The sequence below is a fragment of the Bos indicus genome, chromosome X (assembly GCF_029378745.1).
Source record: "Bos indicus isolate NIAB-ARS_2022 breed Sahiwal x Tharparkar chromosome X, NIAB-ARS_B.indTharparkar_mat_pri_1.0, whole genome shotgun sequence".
NCBI classification, from domain to species: Eukaryota; Metazoa; Chordata; class Mammalia; order Artiodactyla; family Bovidae; genus Bos; species Bos indicus.
In genome coordinates, this window is record NC_091789.1 from 111,128,044 (window position 1) to 111,144,158 (window position 16,115).

General features: G+C 49.5%; 1 long non-coding RNA gene across 3 annotated transcripts in view; it reads right to left on the bottom strand.

Moving 5' to 3' along the window:
- LOC139181327 (uncharacterized) overlaps positions 1-16,115 on the bottom strand; it is an 88,905-nt gene that overhangs the window by 10,285 nt on the left and 62,505 nt on the right. Inside the window, exons 6-8 of one of the 3 annotated variants that reach the window (XR_011565324.1) lie at positions 14,246-14,393; positions 6,411-6,494; positions 4,749-5,369 (exon numbers count right to left, since the gene is read on the bottom strand). This is a non-coding gene — a long non-coding RNA (uncharacterized lncRNA). Of the gene's footprint in view, positions 1-4,748; positions 5,370-6,410; positions 14,394-16,115 lie in introns of all 3 variants that reach the window. The other 2 variants (XR_011565323.1, XR_011565322.1) reach the window with 2 other exon arrangements.

Here is a 16,115-nt window from a genome sequence, read left to right on the forward strand (position 1 = left end):
GGACAATTAAATGAGATAGTGATATATGTGTGAGGGCTTGGGAGCTCGCACATCGAGCTGGCAGGTCGCAGGGGAGACTAGCAGCAGTGGGGCTCTGCAGCCATACCCTTGTGAATGACGTCACACCCTACCATGGCCCAGACTTGCTGGGTTCTCTTTCTGGTCCCAGGACACTGAGCAAACACCTTAAGCCTCCTTACGGCACTGCTGCTTCTGAACATCAAAGGGAAAGAACATTCAGAGGGAAAACCACTCAAGCATTGTCCCCCACCTCCTCCTTTTTAACCCAACCTGGCCGTCTAATCTGGTCAAGTTTACCTCTAAATATCTCTGGAACCTGCCTCTCCCCTTTCCTTACATTCTGTTCCCAGAGCTGCTGCCTTGGTTCAGATCCTCTTGACTTTTTTAATAATTTACTTTTTAAAATATTTATTTACCTATTTACCTGTTTATTTATTTATTTTTGGCTGTGCTGAGTCTTCCTTGCTGCACGTGGGCTTCTCTAGTTGCGGCGAGCGGGGGCTACTCTAGCTGTGGTACGTGGGATTCTCACTGCAGTGGCTTCTCTTGTTGCAGAGCTCGGGCTCTAGAGCATGCAGGCTTCCGTAGTTAAGGTGCGTGGGCTTAGCTGCTCTGCAGCATGTGGGATCTTCCTGGACCAGGGATCGAACTCGAGTTCCCAGCATTGGCAGGTGGATTCTTATCCACTATGCTACCAGGGAAGTCCTCCTCTTGACTTTTGTCCAGAACCCTGCAGGCTCCCTGCCTCATTGTTCCCACCCCAGACCCCTGTTCTTCCTCGTGGCTACCTCCGTTACCCCACTGCTCTGCTTTCACCCTGACTTCCAGCCTCCTCTGGCCCTGCCCTCACAGCCCAGCCCTCCTGCTCAGATGCCCCAGAACCGGCTTCTGTACTTCAGGGTCTTTGCATCTGCTACTTAAGCCAGACAGCAACTCTGACATTTTGGCGCAGCTGGAACCCCCAACCCCTTGGTTACTCTCAGTGCGATGTGAGCTCCTTCCCATGCACTTTCTTCTCTCAGGGCTTGCACAGCTCTCGGCCAAGTAGAACAGTTATCTGGGTTTCCATGAATGTAAACTCCCTTAGAATGCACTCAGAAGCCCAAGGTCAAGCTCTGGGAGGACAGTTTCTGGTAAGGAGGCATAGCTGGGCCCTGAGCCTTGGCGGCTGTCTCTCCTTCATTTTTCCTTTCCACAACCTTGGGATTCTCTCTGAGACCTTCAGCCTGCTGTTGAGCTAGACAGAGGAATGCAAAGACCTCGCAGAAAAATGTCAAGGGTCTAAGGAAGAATAGCTAAGGCAGTTCTCAGTCTTTCAAACTCTCCCAGCATGCTCTGAGCCAGGCCAAGCTCTGGAGATATAGCAAAGGCCAAGGCAGACCCAGATTCTGCCCTCCTGGAGAAATTCGCCCTAGGGGATGTCAGACAGCATGGCATGAGGACGCTTTGTGGAGGGCACATGTGGAAGAGAACTGAGGCCCCCAGCCTGCGGCCAGAACCAGCTCGCCAGGCAAGGGAGTGAACCACCTTGGAAGTGGATGCTGTGGCCCCAGTGGAGCCTTCAGACAACTGCAGCCTTGGCCGCCTCTGAGGGCAACCTTCAGAGAGATGCTGGGCCACAACCACCCAGCCAAGCCTCAGATTTGATTTGTGCACCAGAGAAACCAAGAGAGTGGAAAAAATGACTTCTGTTGTTTTAAGCTACTAAGTTTTAGGGTGATTTGTTACCTCACTATCTATAACTAATACTGTGGCACAGATGATTGAACTCAGGTGGGATAATAATATATATCATTATAACCCACCAGGCTCCTCTGTCCATGGAATTCTCCAGGCAAGAATACTGGGGTGGGTAGCCATTCCCTCTGCAGGGGATCTTCCTGGCCCAGGGGTCAAACTGGGGTCTCCTGAATTGCAGGCGGATTCTTTACTGTCTGAGCCACCAGGAAAGCTATTATTATAACAGCTCACATCTATGTGAATACCCACTATGTGCCAGGCATCCTACTATGCACTGCACACCTTCTCTAACCTGCTCCCCACAGTGATCCCAGTGCAGGGCTTATTATTGCCAATTCAGAAATAAGCCACTTATCCAAGGCCACACAATATGTGGTGGGGCTGTCTCTGGCCCCACAGTCTGGGGCACTGTTCTAAGGACCTGTGTGGAGAACCCCCTCTCCTGGACTCATGTCTTCTTCCTCATGTGTCCCACTCAGCTCAGACTTGGATCAGTGACCCATGATCAGGAAGGAACAAGCACGATCTAACAAAGATGCCTGTGGTTGGGGGGGTACCCAGGCCCCACACTTCCCCAGCCCCCATCCATCAAAGTCAAACGCCTTGGGAAACTGATGTGCACAGCAGACTGCATTTTCCAAGAATGGCTGTAACCATGTCACCCATCCCACACGCTCTTCTACAATGTGACACTGACTTTTCTCATTGAGAAACTGGGTCTATGCCCCCTTCCCTTGAGTCTGGGCAGGCTGGTGATGGCTTCAATCACTACTTCCACTGGACATGGACATGATGCCAGGTGACTTCCAAGGCTGAGTCCTAAGAGCTCACGCAGCTTCTACCTTATTTGCTAGTTAACAATCACACGTGGAGCCCTGAGCCACCACCTAAGAAGTCCCATCATGCTGAAGCCACCATGCTGTGAGGAAGCCCAAGTTACATACAGAGGCCACCTGCGGGCACTCCATCCACCATTCAAGCCTTTGAGTCTCCCCCCAACAAGCCCAGGCCCCAAATATGTCCATGATGGAACTTGCAGATGACTCCAGCCTCCAACTCTCATGGCTGGGCTTTGAGTCCTTCCTGCTGAGGCCTGACCTTGTGGAGAACAGACAAGCCATCCCCCACTGTGCCCTCTCTGAATTCCTGAGCCTTAGAGTCCATGAGCATAATAAAATGCTTATTTGAAGTCACTAAATTTTGGACTTATCTGTTACATAGCGATGGTAACTGGAACAACATACCAGAAGTGGGTGGAAGGCTGGGTCAGCCAGTGGGTTGACCTTCCCCAACAGCTCCAGCCAGACCTGCTGCAGCTGTGTCTCTGCTTTGAAACCCAGGAAACTCAGCACCCTCTTGTACCAGGGCCCCCTCCCCCCACTTACCACTGAGAACTGAAACCACATCATTCCCTCTCCCTGTGAGTCTCACCCCAAATATTAACTCCCTTGCATGTTCACCTCCTATGTTGAACAAGGCTGCCCGGTCTAACCAATAGGGTATCTTAGAAATGATTGAGATTTCTGAGGTTAGGTCATAAAAGACACTGTGGGTTCTAGGGAAGAGAGCTTCCACGCCATGAGGATTCTCTAGCAGCCCCACAAGAAGGGTCTACACACCAAGAAACAGCCCTCCTGCCAACAGCCAACCCCATTTCACCAGCCAACCAAAAAAGTAGCCTTGAAAGTGCGTCCTCCAGCCCTGGCAAATCTTTCAGATGGTTATTGGTGACCCTGGCCGACATCCTGGCTACCACTGCATGGGGAGTCCCCAAGCCGGGATCGCCCAGTTCAGCTGCTCCCAAATTCCTGATCTTCAGCGACTGTGAGATAACAAATGTTTATTGTTTTAAGTGACTACATTTAGGGGTAATTTGTTATTCTCTGTCTGTATGTTAAACAATTCTGGGACCAGGCATGCTTTCTGATCCCCATGTTTAAATCGTACTGAGAACAAGCATAAATAACAGCTCTCTGCTCTAAGAAATACTTGCTTCTGGAAGATAAGACTGAAGCAACTAAAATAGCTTGTTATCAAGACCAACAGCTAGTTCATCAAGACTTACTACAAGACCTCTGCCTTGCTCTGCTCCCTGATCTCAAACTACTTTGTCATAAACTCTCCCAACTCCAGTCAGTTTCTTGCCTTGAGAGACCCAACTTCAAAATCACCCAGTCTGGCCTCTAAAATGCTATCAATACCCTTCCCCAATGTCCCTGCTGGGAGACATTACTAGCATTCAGTCATAGGGGTCCTTTTCCATACTGAATTAGGTCTAATAAATTATGCTTTGCTCAATCAAAATTTTTCTGATGGTCTTTCTGGGGTAGTCAATACCATACACCTCCCCCAAACTGGGGCATCCACTCTGGGTTCTCTTTGGTCATCTGTCCCTGTGCTGTCCAATACAGCTGCCATTAGCCATATGTGGCTATTTCAATAAAATGACATGAATCACTTTGCTGGACACCTGAAATATTGTCAATCAACTGTACTTCCATTAAAAAATTCCCCCTAAAGTACATAAGGTTGAAAATTCACTTCCTCAGTTGCACTAGCCACATCTCGGCACAGAGAATATCTTCTTTCTCACAGAAAGTTCTAGGGGAAAGTGGATCATTTGCTTCAGAGGATGGCTACCCCTGAGGAAGCTCACAGAAGCAGAGGCGTTGAAGGATGGCTGCAAACCAGGGGCAGGCCACAGCCCAGAGCAGAGCAGACCGCCAAACTCCTCACGGGCCCGACCAACGCCCGCATAGGCAGCAGGCATGACTCCACCAGGCACACCCCTCCATGCGCTGCAGGAAATCACCAAGCTTTAGACCCACAGGGCACATAGGCATGGGTGCGCTGATTTCTGGGAGCATGTGATCCCCGCAGAGTGGCCCTGGCTTGGCTGAAATGGAAGATAGACGATCTCTGATCCACACAGCCTCCCGCATCAACTCAGATCCCTGATCCACACACAGCCTCCCGCATCAACTCACCGGCCTGTGGTGGGGCTCGCATTCTTGCTTCAGGTCTGACAGCAACCTGCCGGTCTGCAGAAACTCCCAGCCAAGCTTCCTGGATCCTTGTCAGCCCTTCAGGTCTGGGGTCTGGGAAGAAGGTTGAGAGGAAACCCTGGCGCGGCCCTCACAGGACAGAAATCGAGCAAAGGGGCACGTGAGAGATGCAGCAAAACCTTGGACTTCTTTTGCCTTTTCTTTTTGGGGCTTTGAGAATTTTTATTTCTTCCATGGTAACTCTCCCCTGGCTGGGGAATGTCATTTAAAATCATTCTGTCTTGAAAACTGTGGGATGAGGGAAAAGAAAAAAAGTCACCTCCAGCCAGGTTTTCACCATGCAAATCAAGGACATTTCAAAATGCTGGCAAGCTGCTCGGGGGACTTCAAAGATGTCCAGGTCCAATTACGCTTCATTTGGGGTGTGAATTGAGGAACTCTGGGGGAGGTGGCCCGAGTGCAACGTGTCAGGGTCGATACTGTGGTAATGAACCTAGGCCTTTGTTCCTGGGAGCCCAGCTGCTGACAAGTGGGCTGTTTCCTGAAGGCGGAGAAGCACTGTGTCCCCCACCAGGTGCAGGAAGCAGGCTGGAGATGTAGCTGCTGTTTAAAAAAAAAAAAAATCATTTGAAGGTGGCTTCTATTTTTCTTCATTTGTAAAAATCAAAGGTTTACAACAATATAATATCGTACATCAGTTATACTTTAATTAAAACAAAGTTTATGTAATTAAAAAAATTAAAAGGGGGCATCAACATCAAAATCTTGTTATGTCCTAGAATTAACCACACTAAGGGTCTCCTGCAAGTTGATTGAGTTGGAGTTTGGGCAAGGACTCTAACTTACAGACATACCACCTCCATTTCTGTGGCTGGGTTTGTTTGAATGGGCACTTGGAAAGGCCCAGTGGGGGAGGATTCATCATTAAATGGTAAAACAAACAAACAAAACATTTTGGGGGGAATAAGTTTGGTTTTGCTTCCTAGTTAGAATGAAACTGACTGGCTGTTACTCGTTTGGGAAACTCAGCCCTCTGTAGGCAAGCTTGATGGCTTAAGGGCATTCAAAAATGATCCATTGCGTTCTTCTAGCCCAAAAGTCTTCTGAATATGTGGAGGCATATTCTGAATATGACAAGGCATATTCAGAAATCTCAGCCAAGACTGCTGGGTAGATTCCTAGCAGGACATGTGAGAGCAATAAATCTGCTGCAAGTGGGAGAAAGAAGATCAAAAGCTGGTCTCTCCCACTCTCTAGGATGCTTATGCAATTCATTATTTCACGTCCTTGGTTCTTTTTTCAAATGCAGATATCCTGAGAAAGGTAACACACCCAGTAACTAACACCTTAGTGCAAATGCATTCATCAGAAACATTTGGAATGGCAGAGGAATCTCGGTAAGGCTGCCTGTGAAGAGGGAATAAAAAGTACAGATGCTGAAGTCACACCCTGCAGAGTCCGTTTCCTAGGGTGGAGGCCTAACACCAATATTATTTTTTAAAGCTCCCCAGATGATGTCAGTACACGACCAAGTTGGGAACCCAAGTTGAGAACCTCCCAGGACAGAGCATGGAGGACTGAGGACAGGGAGGGAGGGAATGGAAGAGACAAAAGAAAAAAACTGGAGTTCTTCTCATGAAAGACCTGTTTGAAGTCCTGGCAACCCAACTTGCTGGCTGCACGGTTCTGGGCAAGTGACTTAGCCCCTCTGATCTTCATCTTCTTCGTCTGTTAAATGAGAATAATTTTCTTCAGAAAACAGTGGCTCTCAAACCTGAAAGGGCATCAGAATCACCTGGAAAGTGAAAGTCACTCAGTCGTGCCTGACTCTGCAACCCCATGAACTGTATGTAGTCCGCCAGGCTCCTCTGTCCACGGGATTTTCCAGGCAAGACTACTGGAATGGGTTGTCATTCCCTTCTCCAGGGGATCTTTCCAACCCAGGGATCGAATCCAGGTCTCCCTCATTGCACACAGATTCTTTACCGTCTGAGCCACCAAGGAAGCCCACCTGGAAGACTGGTTTAAATACAGATTCCCAGGCCCCACCCTCACTCTCCCAAATCCTGACTCAGTCAGTCTAGGGCGAGCCCCCACAAATTTGCAGTCCTAACAAGTTCCCAGGAGGCCCTGATACTCCTGGTCTGGGGCAGTATCCCTGATATCAGGGGCACCTGAGCTGGTTATTATTGGTTCACCAATTTTATCCATGACGAGGCTGGAAACCAAAGATAACACCCATTGTCTCTTGAAAAGGGCTCAAGACCCAAAGAGGGAGCTGGACTGGCACACAAGTTGTGCAAACAAATTTACATCGTTTTAGCAATTTGCTAAGACACACCCCACGTTCAAACCTGAGGCCTGAAGCCACCAAGGAGCCATCATGAAAAAGAGAGGCCACATTTTAAGCGACACCCCTCCTCTCCACAAAAAGCATCCTTGACATATGTCATCCCAGAGAGGCCTGGCCTGGTCTCTCTGGAGCCCACCGGGCTGGAGCAACAGCACCGAGAGCAGGTGTACCTGATTCACGCTGCCCTGCTCCTTGAGGGTACAAGCATGTTGTGTGTGTGGGGGGGGTGGTGCACATTTCCTCTTTAAAATGCTCAGTGGCTTTCAGGGGCTCAGGGAGAGGGGCAAGGAGGCTCCTACCTTAGCTGCCCCTTAGAGCAGGGCTGGTGAAGCCAGTCTTTGAAGTAGAGACGACCATCATTTATGCACCCACTCCTGTTTTCCTGTTCCAGAACCCAGTATCCTCATGCTTCCAGCCTGGGTTTTTGGCCTCTCTCTGCCCCAGACTTCCCCTACCTCCTCCTATCGGATGGTTGCCAGCTCAAACTTCCCAGGTGTCAGTGACAAGACGATAAAAGAGGCCAATCTTCACATATTTGGGGGTGACAGGTTGAGGCCCTTCTCATGAATCACAGCATTTTCCCTGGGGACTCTCAAATGGGAGACTCTCTGGCTTGGGGATTCAAAGGGGACACTGCAAACCACGGGGCAGTGTCCAGGATCAAAGTTAAAGACAGAGAATGTTAAGGCAGCTTGAGAAGGAGACTCTCCACTGAGGAGAAGGGAACTGATCCAAGAAACTGGAACTGTGCACTTAAGGGTCTTCTACCCTGAGTCCCGCAGTCACCAATTAACTAGGCACGAAGAACCTGACAGCATTCTGCTTCACCAGGGCCTCAGGCCATCTGACCACAGCTGCCACACATTCCTTGCTCCCTGGACCCTCCAATCTGCACCTACCCAACCTCAGTCTTGGCCACAAATGATGTCACCCCCAAAATGGTGCCAACTTGAGAGTACCTGCTTCCCTGGGCTCCAGGCTTTGGGGGTTCAAATGATCACAACCTGAAATTATTATTTTTAAATTTATCTTATTGTTAAATTGCTTCATCAGTTAAAATGTTACAAACTCCATAGGGCAGTTACTAGCAATCTTGTTAAAGTGCCAGCCCAGCCTAGCATCTTTGACTGTATGGGTTGATAGGTGAATAGGTACATGGATGCAAGGGTGGATGAATGGATGGATAGAAGAATGGATACATGAAAGGGCAGATGAAAGAATGAGGGTGGATGAATGCGTAAACGGGTAGATAGAAGGATGGCTGGATGGCTGGATGGATGGACAGAAGGTCAGATGGATGAATGCATAGATGGATGGGCGAATGCGCAGGTGGGTAGACTAGCCTCCATGTGTCACCAATGTACTCCTATAACACCTAGACCAGCAGTTTCCAAATGTTTAGATCTTAGGACCCTTTTGCTTTTTTATTATTGAACACTCCAGAAAGTGTTTGTTTCTATTGACCCATCTACCAATATTTCCTATATTAATAATTAAAAATGGAGAAAAGTTTTAAATATTGGTTAACTGATATAAAAATAACATTAATGAACTTATTAAATGAGTGGGATGCAGTCTTTGAGATGGTACCCAGTAATCTCTGCTTTGTCACCCACACCCTTAAGGATTTCTTGCCCCTTGAATGTAGGGTGGACTTACTGACTCACTTCTAATGGACAGGACAGTAGTGATGGAACGTTATTTCAAAAATCAGATTATAGAAAGACTGTGGCTTCTGTCCTGCGTGCTCTCTTTCACTCGTTCTTGGGGAAGCCAGCTGCCATGTCACAAGGACAGACCCACATGGCAAGGAACTGAGGTCTGCCCACAGCCACATGACTGCGCTTAGAGGTGGATTGTTTCTTCATCTGGTTGAGCTTTGAGATGACTGCAGCCCAGGCCCATGCCTTGACTATAGCCTCATGAGAGATTCTGAGCCAGAACCACCCAGCTAAGCTGGCTGCTCTCAGATTCCTGACCTACAGACACTGACAGATAATGTGTGCTGTTTTTAGCTGCTAAGTTTTTAGGATTATTTGTTACACAGCAATAGATAACTAATATACACGTTAACATCACTAGCACAATTTAATGAAAAAAAACTGTATTTTCTGGAAAAAAAAAAGAAAGAAAGAATTAGGGAGAAAAGTGACATTGTTATACATTTTTGCAAACCTCTTTAGTAGCTGGCTTCATAGAGGACAGCTGCTTTCTCCTAGCTGCTTTAGTATACAATCTGTTGTGATACGTGGTTTTGGTTGAAGTCTATGAAGAAAATGGAGCTTGCAATTAGAAAAGACAGTCTGAAAACGTCTGGGGTACCACAGAGATCCTTGGAACATACTTTGGGAACTGCTGACTTAGACAATCATGGCCTCAAGAGTCTCACTCTAGGGCCTTGATCCCTAACAGTTTCCTGTTTGGGACATTTGCCAGTTAAGCAGATCAGTGGCGGCCAATACTGAGAGTTAAAGAGTGGGTTTGGCTGCAAATGGGCACAAGGGAAATTTGAGAGTCCCTTGGACAGCAAGATCAAACCAGTCAATCCTAAAGAAAATCAACGCTGAATATTCACTGGAAGGATTGTTTGCTGGATTGGATGCTGAAGCTCCAATACTTTGGCCACCTGATGAGAAGAGCCGACTCAATTGGAAAAGACTCTGATGCTGGGAAAGCCTGAGGGCAGGAGAAGGGGATGACAGAGAATGAGATGTTGGATGGCATCACTGACTCAGTGGACATGAGTTTGAGCAAACTCTGGGAGATGGTAATGGACAGGGAAGCCTGGCGTGCTGCACTCCATGGGGTCGCAGAGTCAGACACGACTGAGTGACTGAACAACAACCGGGTGCTCGGGTGACCATGGTAACTGACACCACCCAGGAGTCTTGCCCCTTGCTGGAAGGGATAAGGCTCTACGAGGCCCAACAGCAGAAGACAGTGATGCACAAATGCCTAATCTTGACTGGGTCTTGCCCAAGGTGTCACCCAGAAGGCACAGGATGGCCCACTTCTGGCAGCCATGGTTAAGGCCGAGGCATCTGGGGTGGTGGAGGGCGGGGTAGGGGTGGTGTTTTGTGCAGTGAAGTTTTCTGGAGACTGTGCTGTATCCTCAGGGATTTCTCCCCTCTTCACCCTTTTCCTGTGCACCTCCCACTCCCTGCCCCCTACCCCAAGTTTAACGTTCGTTTCAGCAGGAACCAGTCTGATTTTTCTCTGCCTAGTTGGTCAGAGCAATGCGTGCAGCTGTAGCAAAGAATAAAAATAGCCTCCTCCGTGACCAATTTCTTCCCACTTCCCTTTCTCTCTCTCCATGCTCGCCTCTCTCTGTCCCTACCTTCTGTGGAGGCAGGAAGGTCCCTGGAGGGTGCGAGCATTGCTGAGCTCTGCCAGGCGCCCGAGTTTCCCTCCCAGGCAGCACCTGTTCCTGATTCTATTTTGCTGTGGCCCCCACAGGCCGGCACTGGCTTCCCAGGGGACGTGGCATTGTCAGATGGGTGCCTGCCCGCCCAGCGTCCAGCCACCTCACCGGCAGCCTTGCTCTGCTGCACACAAGCACTGCAGACACTGACACATGGAGTGCCCACTGGCGGTGCTGGTATCTGTGGTGCTCATCTCTCCCCAGCCGGCTACAGCCCTGCCTGTGAGCCTTCCAGATCTTCTGGCACCTTAGAGGTTAAATAAGAAACCTCAAGCTGGAAGGAGGAAAAAAAAAAAAAACCCGACTGGGTGCTATGCGCCCAGGCTCCAGGCGGTGTCCCTAGTGTCCTGGGCTTCCCCCACGCGGGGCGACTATGTGTCCTGGAGGCAGCCGCAGTGAAGACGGAATCTGAAATGGGCAGAGAAGTGGGCTTTTTAGTTTGGAAGCAGGAGCAGAGAAGCAAACCTGTAGCAGCTCAACTCCCCGACGCAAAGGTCTCGCCTGCCTCCAGCAACGGAGTGTTTCTAAAACCCCGAGCCACCGCAAGAACCAGGGGTATAGCACGCCCAGCCTCTCTTCCCCAAGCCTGTAGGACCCTGCAGGGACAGAGGACCAGCTACCTACATCATTTCAGGGCTGGTTTGTGGGGTCCAGGGCCATTCGCGTCACTGCATTGCAGTTTGGGAACGGAGTAATCCACTCCAGCAAAGACGGGCGGACTTTCCAAACCACACGAAAGTTCAAACCACACAAACGTTGGCTCCAACTGGGCTTGGAGCGCGGGGCTGGCTTTATCTGTCCCTGAGGGCTTTGCCCTGCCTTGCAATTGATTAGGGCTCCTAAAAACCACTGAAACGGTTTATCTTGCCCACTCAGCCTCAAGCCCCCTGATGGGCTGGAGTGGAGCCTGGATTGTTCTGGCAGCCAAGCCCCAGCCCAGCTTCCTCCCAGCTTCAAGGCCCCCAGGGTCACCTGGCTGGCCCCTCACCCCACAGAGAGTTCTCATTTTGTGGCAGGAAATAGGGGCAAATGCCATGACCATGAGAATGTTATTCACCACAGAAAGGGAGATCCTTCAGACCTGATAGGAGGGGAGGGGAACGTTTTGTAAATACAGAGATTCAACTTGGAGAGGTAAGGAATTAAAGTGGGCTTTAACACAAACTAGTGGGTTAGTGGGGGATCCCAGGCATGGGTAGGGGGGAGTCCTGTGGTAGCTGAATTTTCAGGCTCACACCAGGACACCTCCCACCTGTCCCAGCTGCCGTGGCACACAAGTCATTGCGCTAACCTTGGACAGAGAGGCAGAATTCGCCTGAATCCACAGCAGAACCCTTTCAGCCTCTGAAAGCAGGTGACCCACTCAAATTACCTAAATTCTTTCAGGCTGTGTCCTGCCCCAGCAGTTCAAGGTAAAAGAACGTGTAAACAAGTGGCTGGTCACAAGGGTTTCTATCATGTTTAGTCTCCCCTGACAAAAGGGATGTGCTTGCGTGCTCAGTCATGGCTGACTCTTGGCAACCCCATGGACTATAGCCCGCCAGGCTCCTCTGTTCATGGGATTCTCCAGGCAAGAACACTGGAGTGGGTTGCCATCCCCTCCTCCAGGGGATCTTCCCAACCCAGGGATCGAACCCAGGTCTCCTGCGTCTCCTGCACTGACGGGCAGATTGTTTTACCACTGAGCCACCTGGGAAGCCCAACAAAAGGGGTACCCTTCCTTGAAAAACACCTCACAGATGTAAAAGGCTTTACAGTTTACAAAGCTGTGTAGCAACCCCCCCCCCATCTCACCTCATCTCATCCTAAAAACTGTGAGCAATGGGGTGTGACTCCTATAGCAGTTAGGGTTCAGTTGCAGGAAACAGAAAACCTCTCCGGCTATTTTAAGCCAGGAAAGATTTAATACAGGAAATTAGGTGATTACAAAATCATTGGAGCAGGTTCTAGACGCCCATAACACCACTGAGCTGGGCTGCCAAGACTGCCGCCATCTCCGCCATCACCGGGAAGGTGGAGAGGGAGGGGGCCAGCCACAGAGATGTTGCTTCCAAGAGGACACTGCTGTAGTTGTCTTCCAAGGTCAGGAAGCCACTGCCACCACAACACTTCTCAATACCCACAAAGCTGGTGACTAATCAAACACTAGAATGTTGTCTCTCTCTCTCACACATACACACATACACACACACTGTCTCCAGCAGCAACAGCCAGAGTAGCAGGCAAGTGGTCTCTTCCTCACTGCTGCCTTCCTAACCTCGCACAAGTGCACCTAACTGCTGGAATCGGATTCTCCTTGGCAGCCCCAGCTGCAAAGGTGTCTGGGAACTGTAGTTTTTAGCCTTCAACCGCTGCAAAACATGAATGTGCCAAAGGACCAGGTTGGAATGGAGGTTGAGTGCATGCCACCTCATCTCCATTTTGCAGGTAAGGAAACTAAGGGTCAGAGAAGTTAAGGAACATGTACAAGATCACATTGCTAGTAAACCTCGATCTCTCTGACTCCAAAACCTGTGCTTTCATCTGATACACAGAACCAATGGCCCCATTCCATCTGGGGCTTTGGCAATCTTAGGAGCATCTTTTAGCCCAATGACCCACACTATAGTAGAAGCTACCACATACCTCCTGCATGCTCAAAGGCTGGACAGCAGGCTGTGACATGAAACTGAGGCTCGGGGACTTAGAATTGAACCCAGGGTTCCTGACGCCACGTTGTGTATTGGGTTCCTGTCCTTACACACACAAACAGACACACAAACCCGCATCAATATCTGGGGGAAGGGAAGACAAGCCCGAGTTGTCCCTGGAGACATACGATCCTCTAGCATTCCCTGGAGACATCTGTTCTACAGTTTTCCGGGTGAGAAGTACAAGGCTGACCCACATCCAACCCCCACAACCGTGTTTGAGAAATTCCCCATCTTGCTAGTTGCCTCCCACCAGAGAAGTGAAAAACGCCATCCAGTCACTTTCCCAGCTACCACTGCAGTTAGTGTGGGTTCCTGACTTATGCTCAGCCAATCAGATGCCCCATCAAAGACTTGGAGTCAGGAGCTGGTGATGCTCAGCTGCACGGAGGACAGAAGCCCATTCTGATGGAGAGCGGCAGTCACCATGGCAATGACATTCCATTCCTGGGATGACAGGTACCATATCCATGTCCAGAGGTGGCAGTGTAAGCCGGGGTGTCCTGGATTTGGCAATGGGATGGTCACTGGGTGGGCCTGACTTTGGCCGTGGCCCTGACCGCTGTGCAGATGCCTTTGGCCTGCTTTCCAAACCCAGCTCTCCAGGCCTGGTTATTTTGTGAACTCACCAAGACCCTTCTGATAAAGTCCTTTTCTGCTTAAATAAACCAGAATTGCTTCCTGTTGCTCAGAGCCAAGAGTTCTGGCCATTATAGCTCAGTTGCCAGATTTTCCCTGGCTTTCCCCAGCCAGACCACACAGGACACCAGGGAGTCTAGAGCTCTCATGCATCGCAGCCCACTTCCTGGGAGCTTGCGTCCCAGGACATCAGTCTGTTGGCCTTACACCAGGAGAGCTGTCTGGGTCTGACAGAGGGAGGGTCCCACATCCATCCCAGGTAGTTGGGTGATGACAGTCTTGGGCTCCAACTCAGACTGTCTCCCATCAAAGGCTTTCCCATTGACCATGACCTTTCCTTGGGTGCAAGTCACAGACCTCCCACACAGACACATACCTCCTCAAGGTCTCCCATTCAGCATCCAGAGAACACTTCCTCTTCTTCCAGAGGCTTTGCTTTTTGTTAGCCTTGGCCCCACACTGAGGCAGAACAGCTGTGGACCCAGTTCAGACTCCACAAATGCAGGCTGAGGGCACTGAGGCTCCTACAAGAGATGATAGCTGGACATTAAAAACAATTTGCAGCAACATGGATTGTTTCTGTTCAGTCACTAAGTCAGTCATGTCCAACTCTTTGCATCTCCATGGACTGCAGCATGCCTGGCTTCCCTGTCCTTCACTCTCTCCTGGTGTTTGCTCAAATTCATGTCCATTGAGCCAATGATGCCATCCAACTGTCTCATCCTCTGTCGTCCCCTTCTCCTCCTGCCATCAATCTTTCCCAGCATCAGGGTCTTTTCCAACGAGTTGGCTCTTCACATCAGGTGGCCAAAGTATTGGAGCTTCAGCTTCAGCATCAGTCCCTCCAATGAATATTCAGGACTGATTTCCTTTAGGAATGACTACTTTGATCTCCTTACTGTCCAAGGGACTATCAAGAGTCTTCTCCAGAACCACAATTCGAAAGCATTGATTCTTCAGGCTCAGCCGTTTTTATGGTCCAACTCTCACATTTGTACATGACTACTGGAAAAACCATAGCTTTGACCAAACACATCCTTGTCACAAAAGTGATGCCTCAGCTTTTTAATACATTGTCTAGGTTGGTCAAGAGATGATGACAAGAGATTGTCATACTAAGTGAAGTAAGTCAGACAGAAAGAGATATATGTTATGGGCTTCCCTGGTGCCTCAGACGGTAAAGAGTCTGCCCACAACAATAGAGACCCAGGTTCGATCCCTGGGTTCGGAAGATCCCCTGGAGAAAGAAATGGCAACCCACTTCAGTATTCTTGCCTGGACAAGATTGTTATACTAAGTGAAGTAAGTCAGACAGAGAAAGAAACATATCTTATGATATTTTTATATGCAGAATCTAAAAAAGAAATGATACAAACGAACTTATTTACAAAAGAGAAACAGACTCACAGGCCTAGAGAAGGAACTTATGCTTACCAGGGAGAAGGACGGAAGGAAGGGATAGTTACGGAATTTGGGATAGACAAGTACACACTGCTATATTTAAAATGGATAACCAACAAGGACCTACTGTATAGCACAGGAAACTGTGCTCAGTATTATGTAACAACGTAATGGAAGGGTGCTTCTCACCTAGGGGCTGGGCCTTCAGGTCCCGTCAGTGGGTGAAACTGACCAGGGCTTCACTCAGTCAGAGGCAGGCAGGAGCCAGAGAGACTGGCTTCCTGCAGTCATCACCATGAAGCCAACTCACGTCAGCTGAGTGTAGACAGGGGTGGAGAGTAGGAGGCCTATCTCAGGAGATGGCCCAGCTGGTGGGTAGACTAGAAGTCCACTGGGATGACAACAATGTGCTATAAACTTGGGCTTATCTCTGTCTTTGTTCCCATGACCCTTGCTTTCCGAGTAAGGGTACCCTGAAAATAGAACAGAGGTCCAGGGAGAGTGTGTACCCCGAGGCCAGCAGAAACAGGATGCCGCTGTGGTTGGAGAGTCCACAAGTGACGGGGCCACCACTGTCCTGGCTGGGACTCTGAAGGAAGTAGGTGTCGTTTTCTGTAGTTAACACAGAAGGGAGAAGAGCAGAGGGGCCCAGCAGAAAAAAGATGCTTTTCTCCCTTTTGTCAGGTGAGCAGGAGAGGTTCAAGGACATCATGGAGTGCTAGGGTAGGGGTGGGCTGAAGATAAGATGGAAAATCACATCGCCACTCGACTCTGGTGGGGATGGTCACAAACACCACCCTACCATAGAGTCAGCCTCAGCCATGCTTTGAGAGAGAAGCATGGAT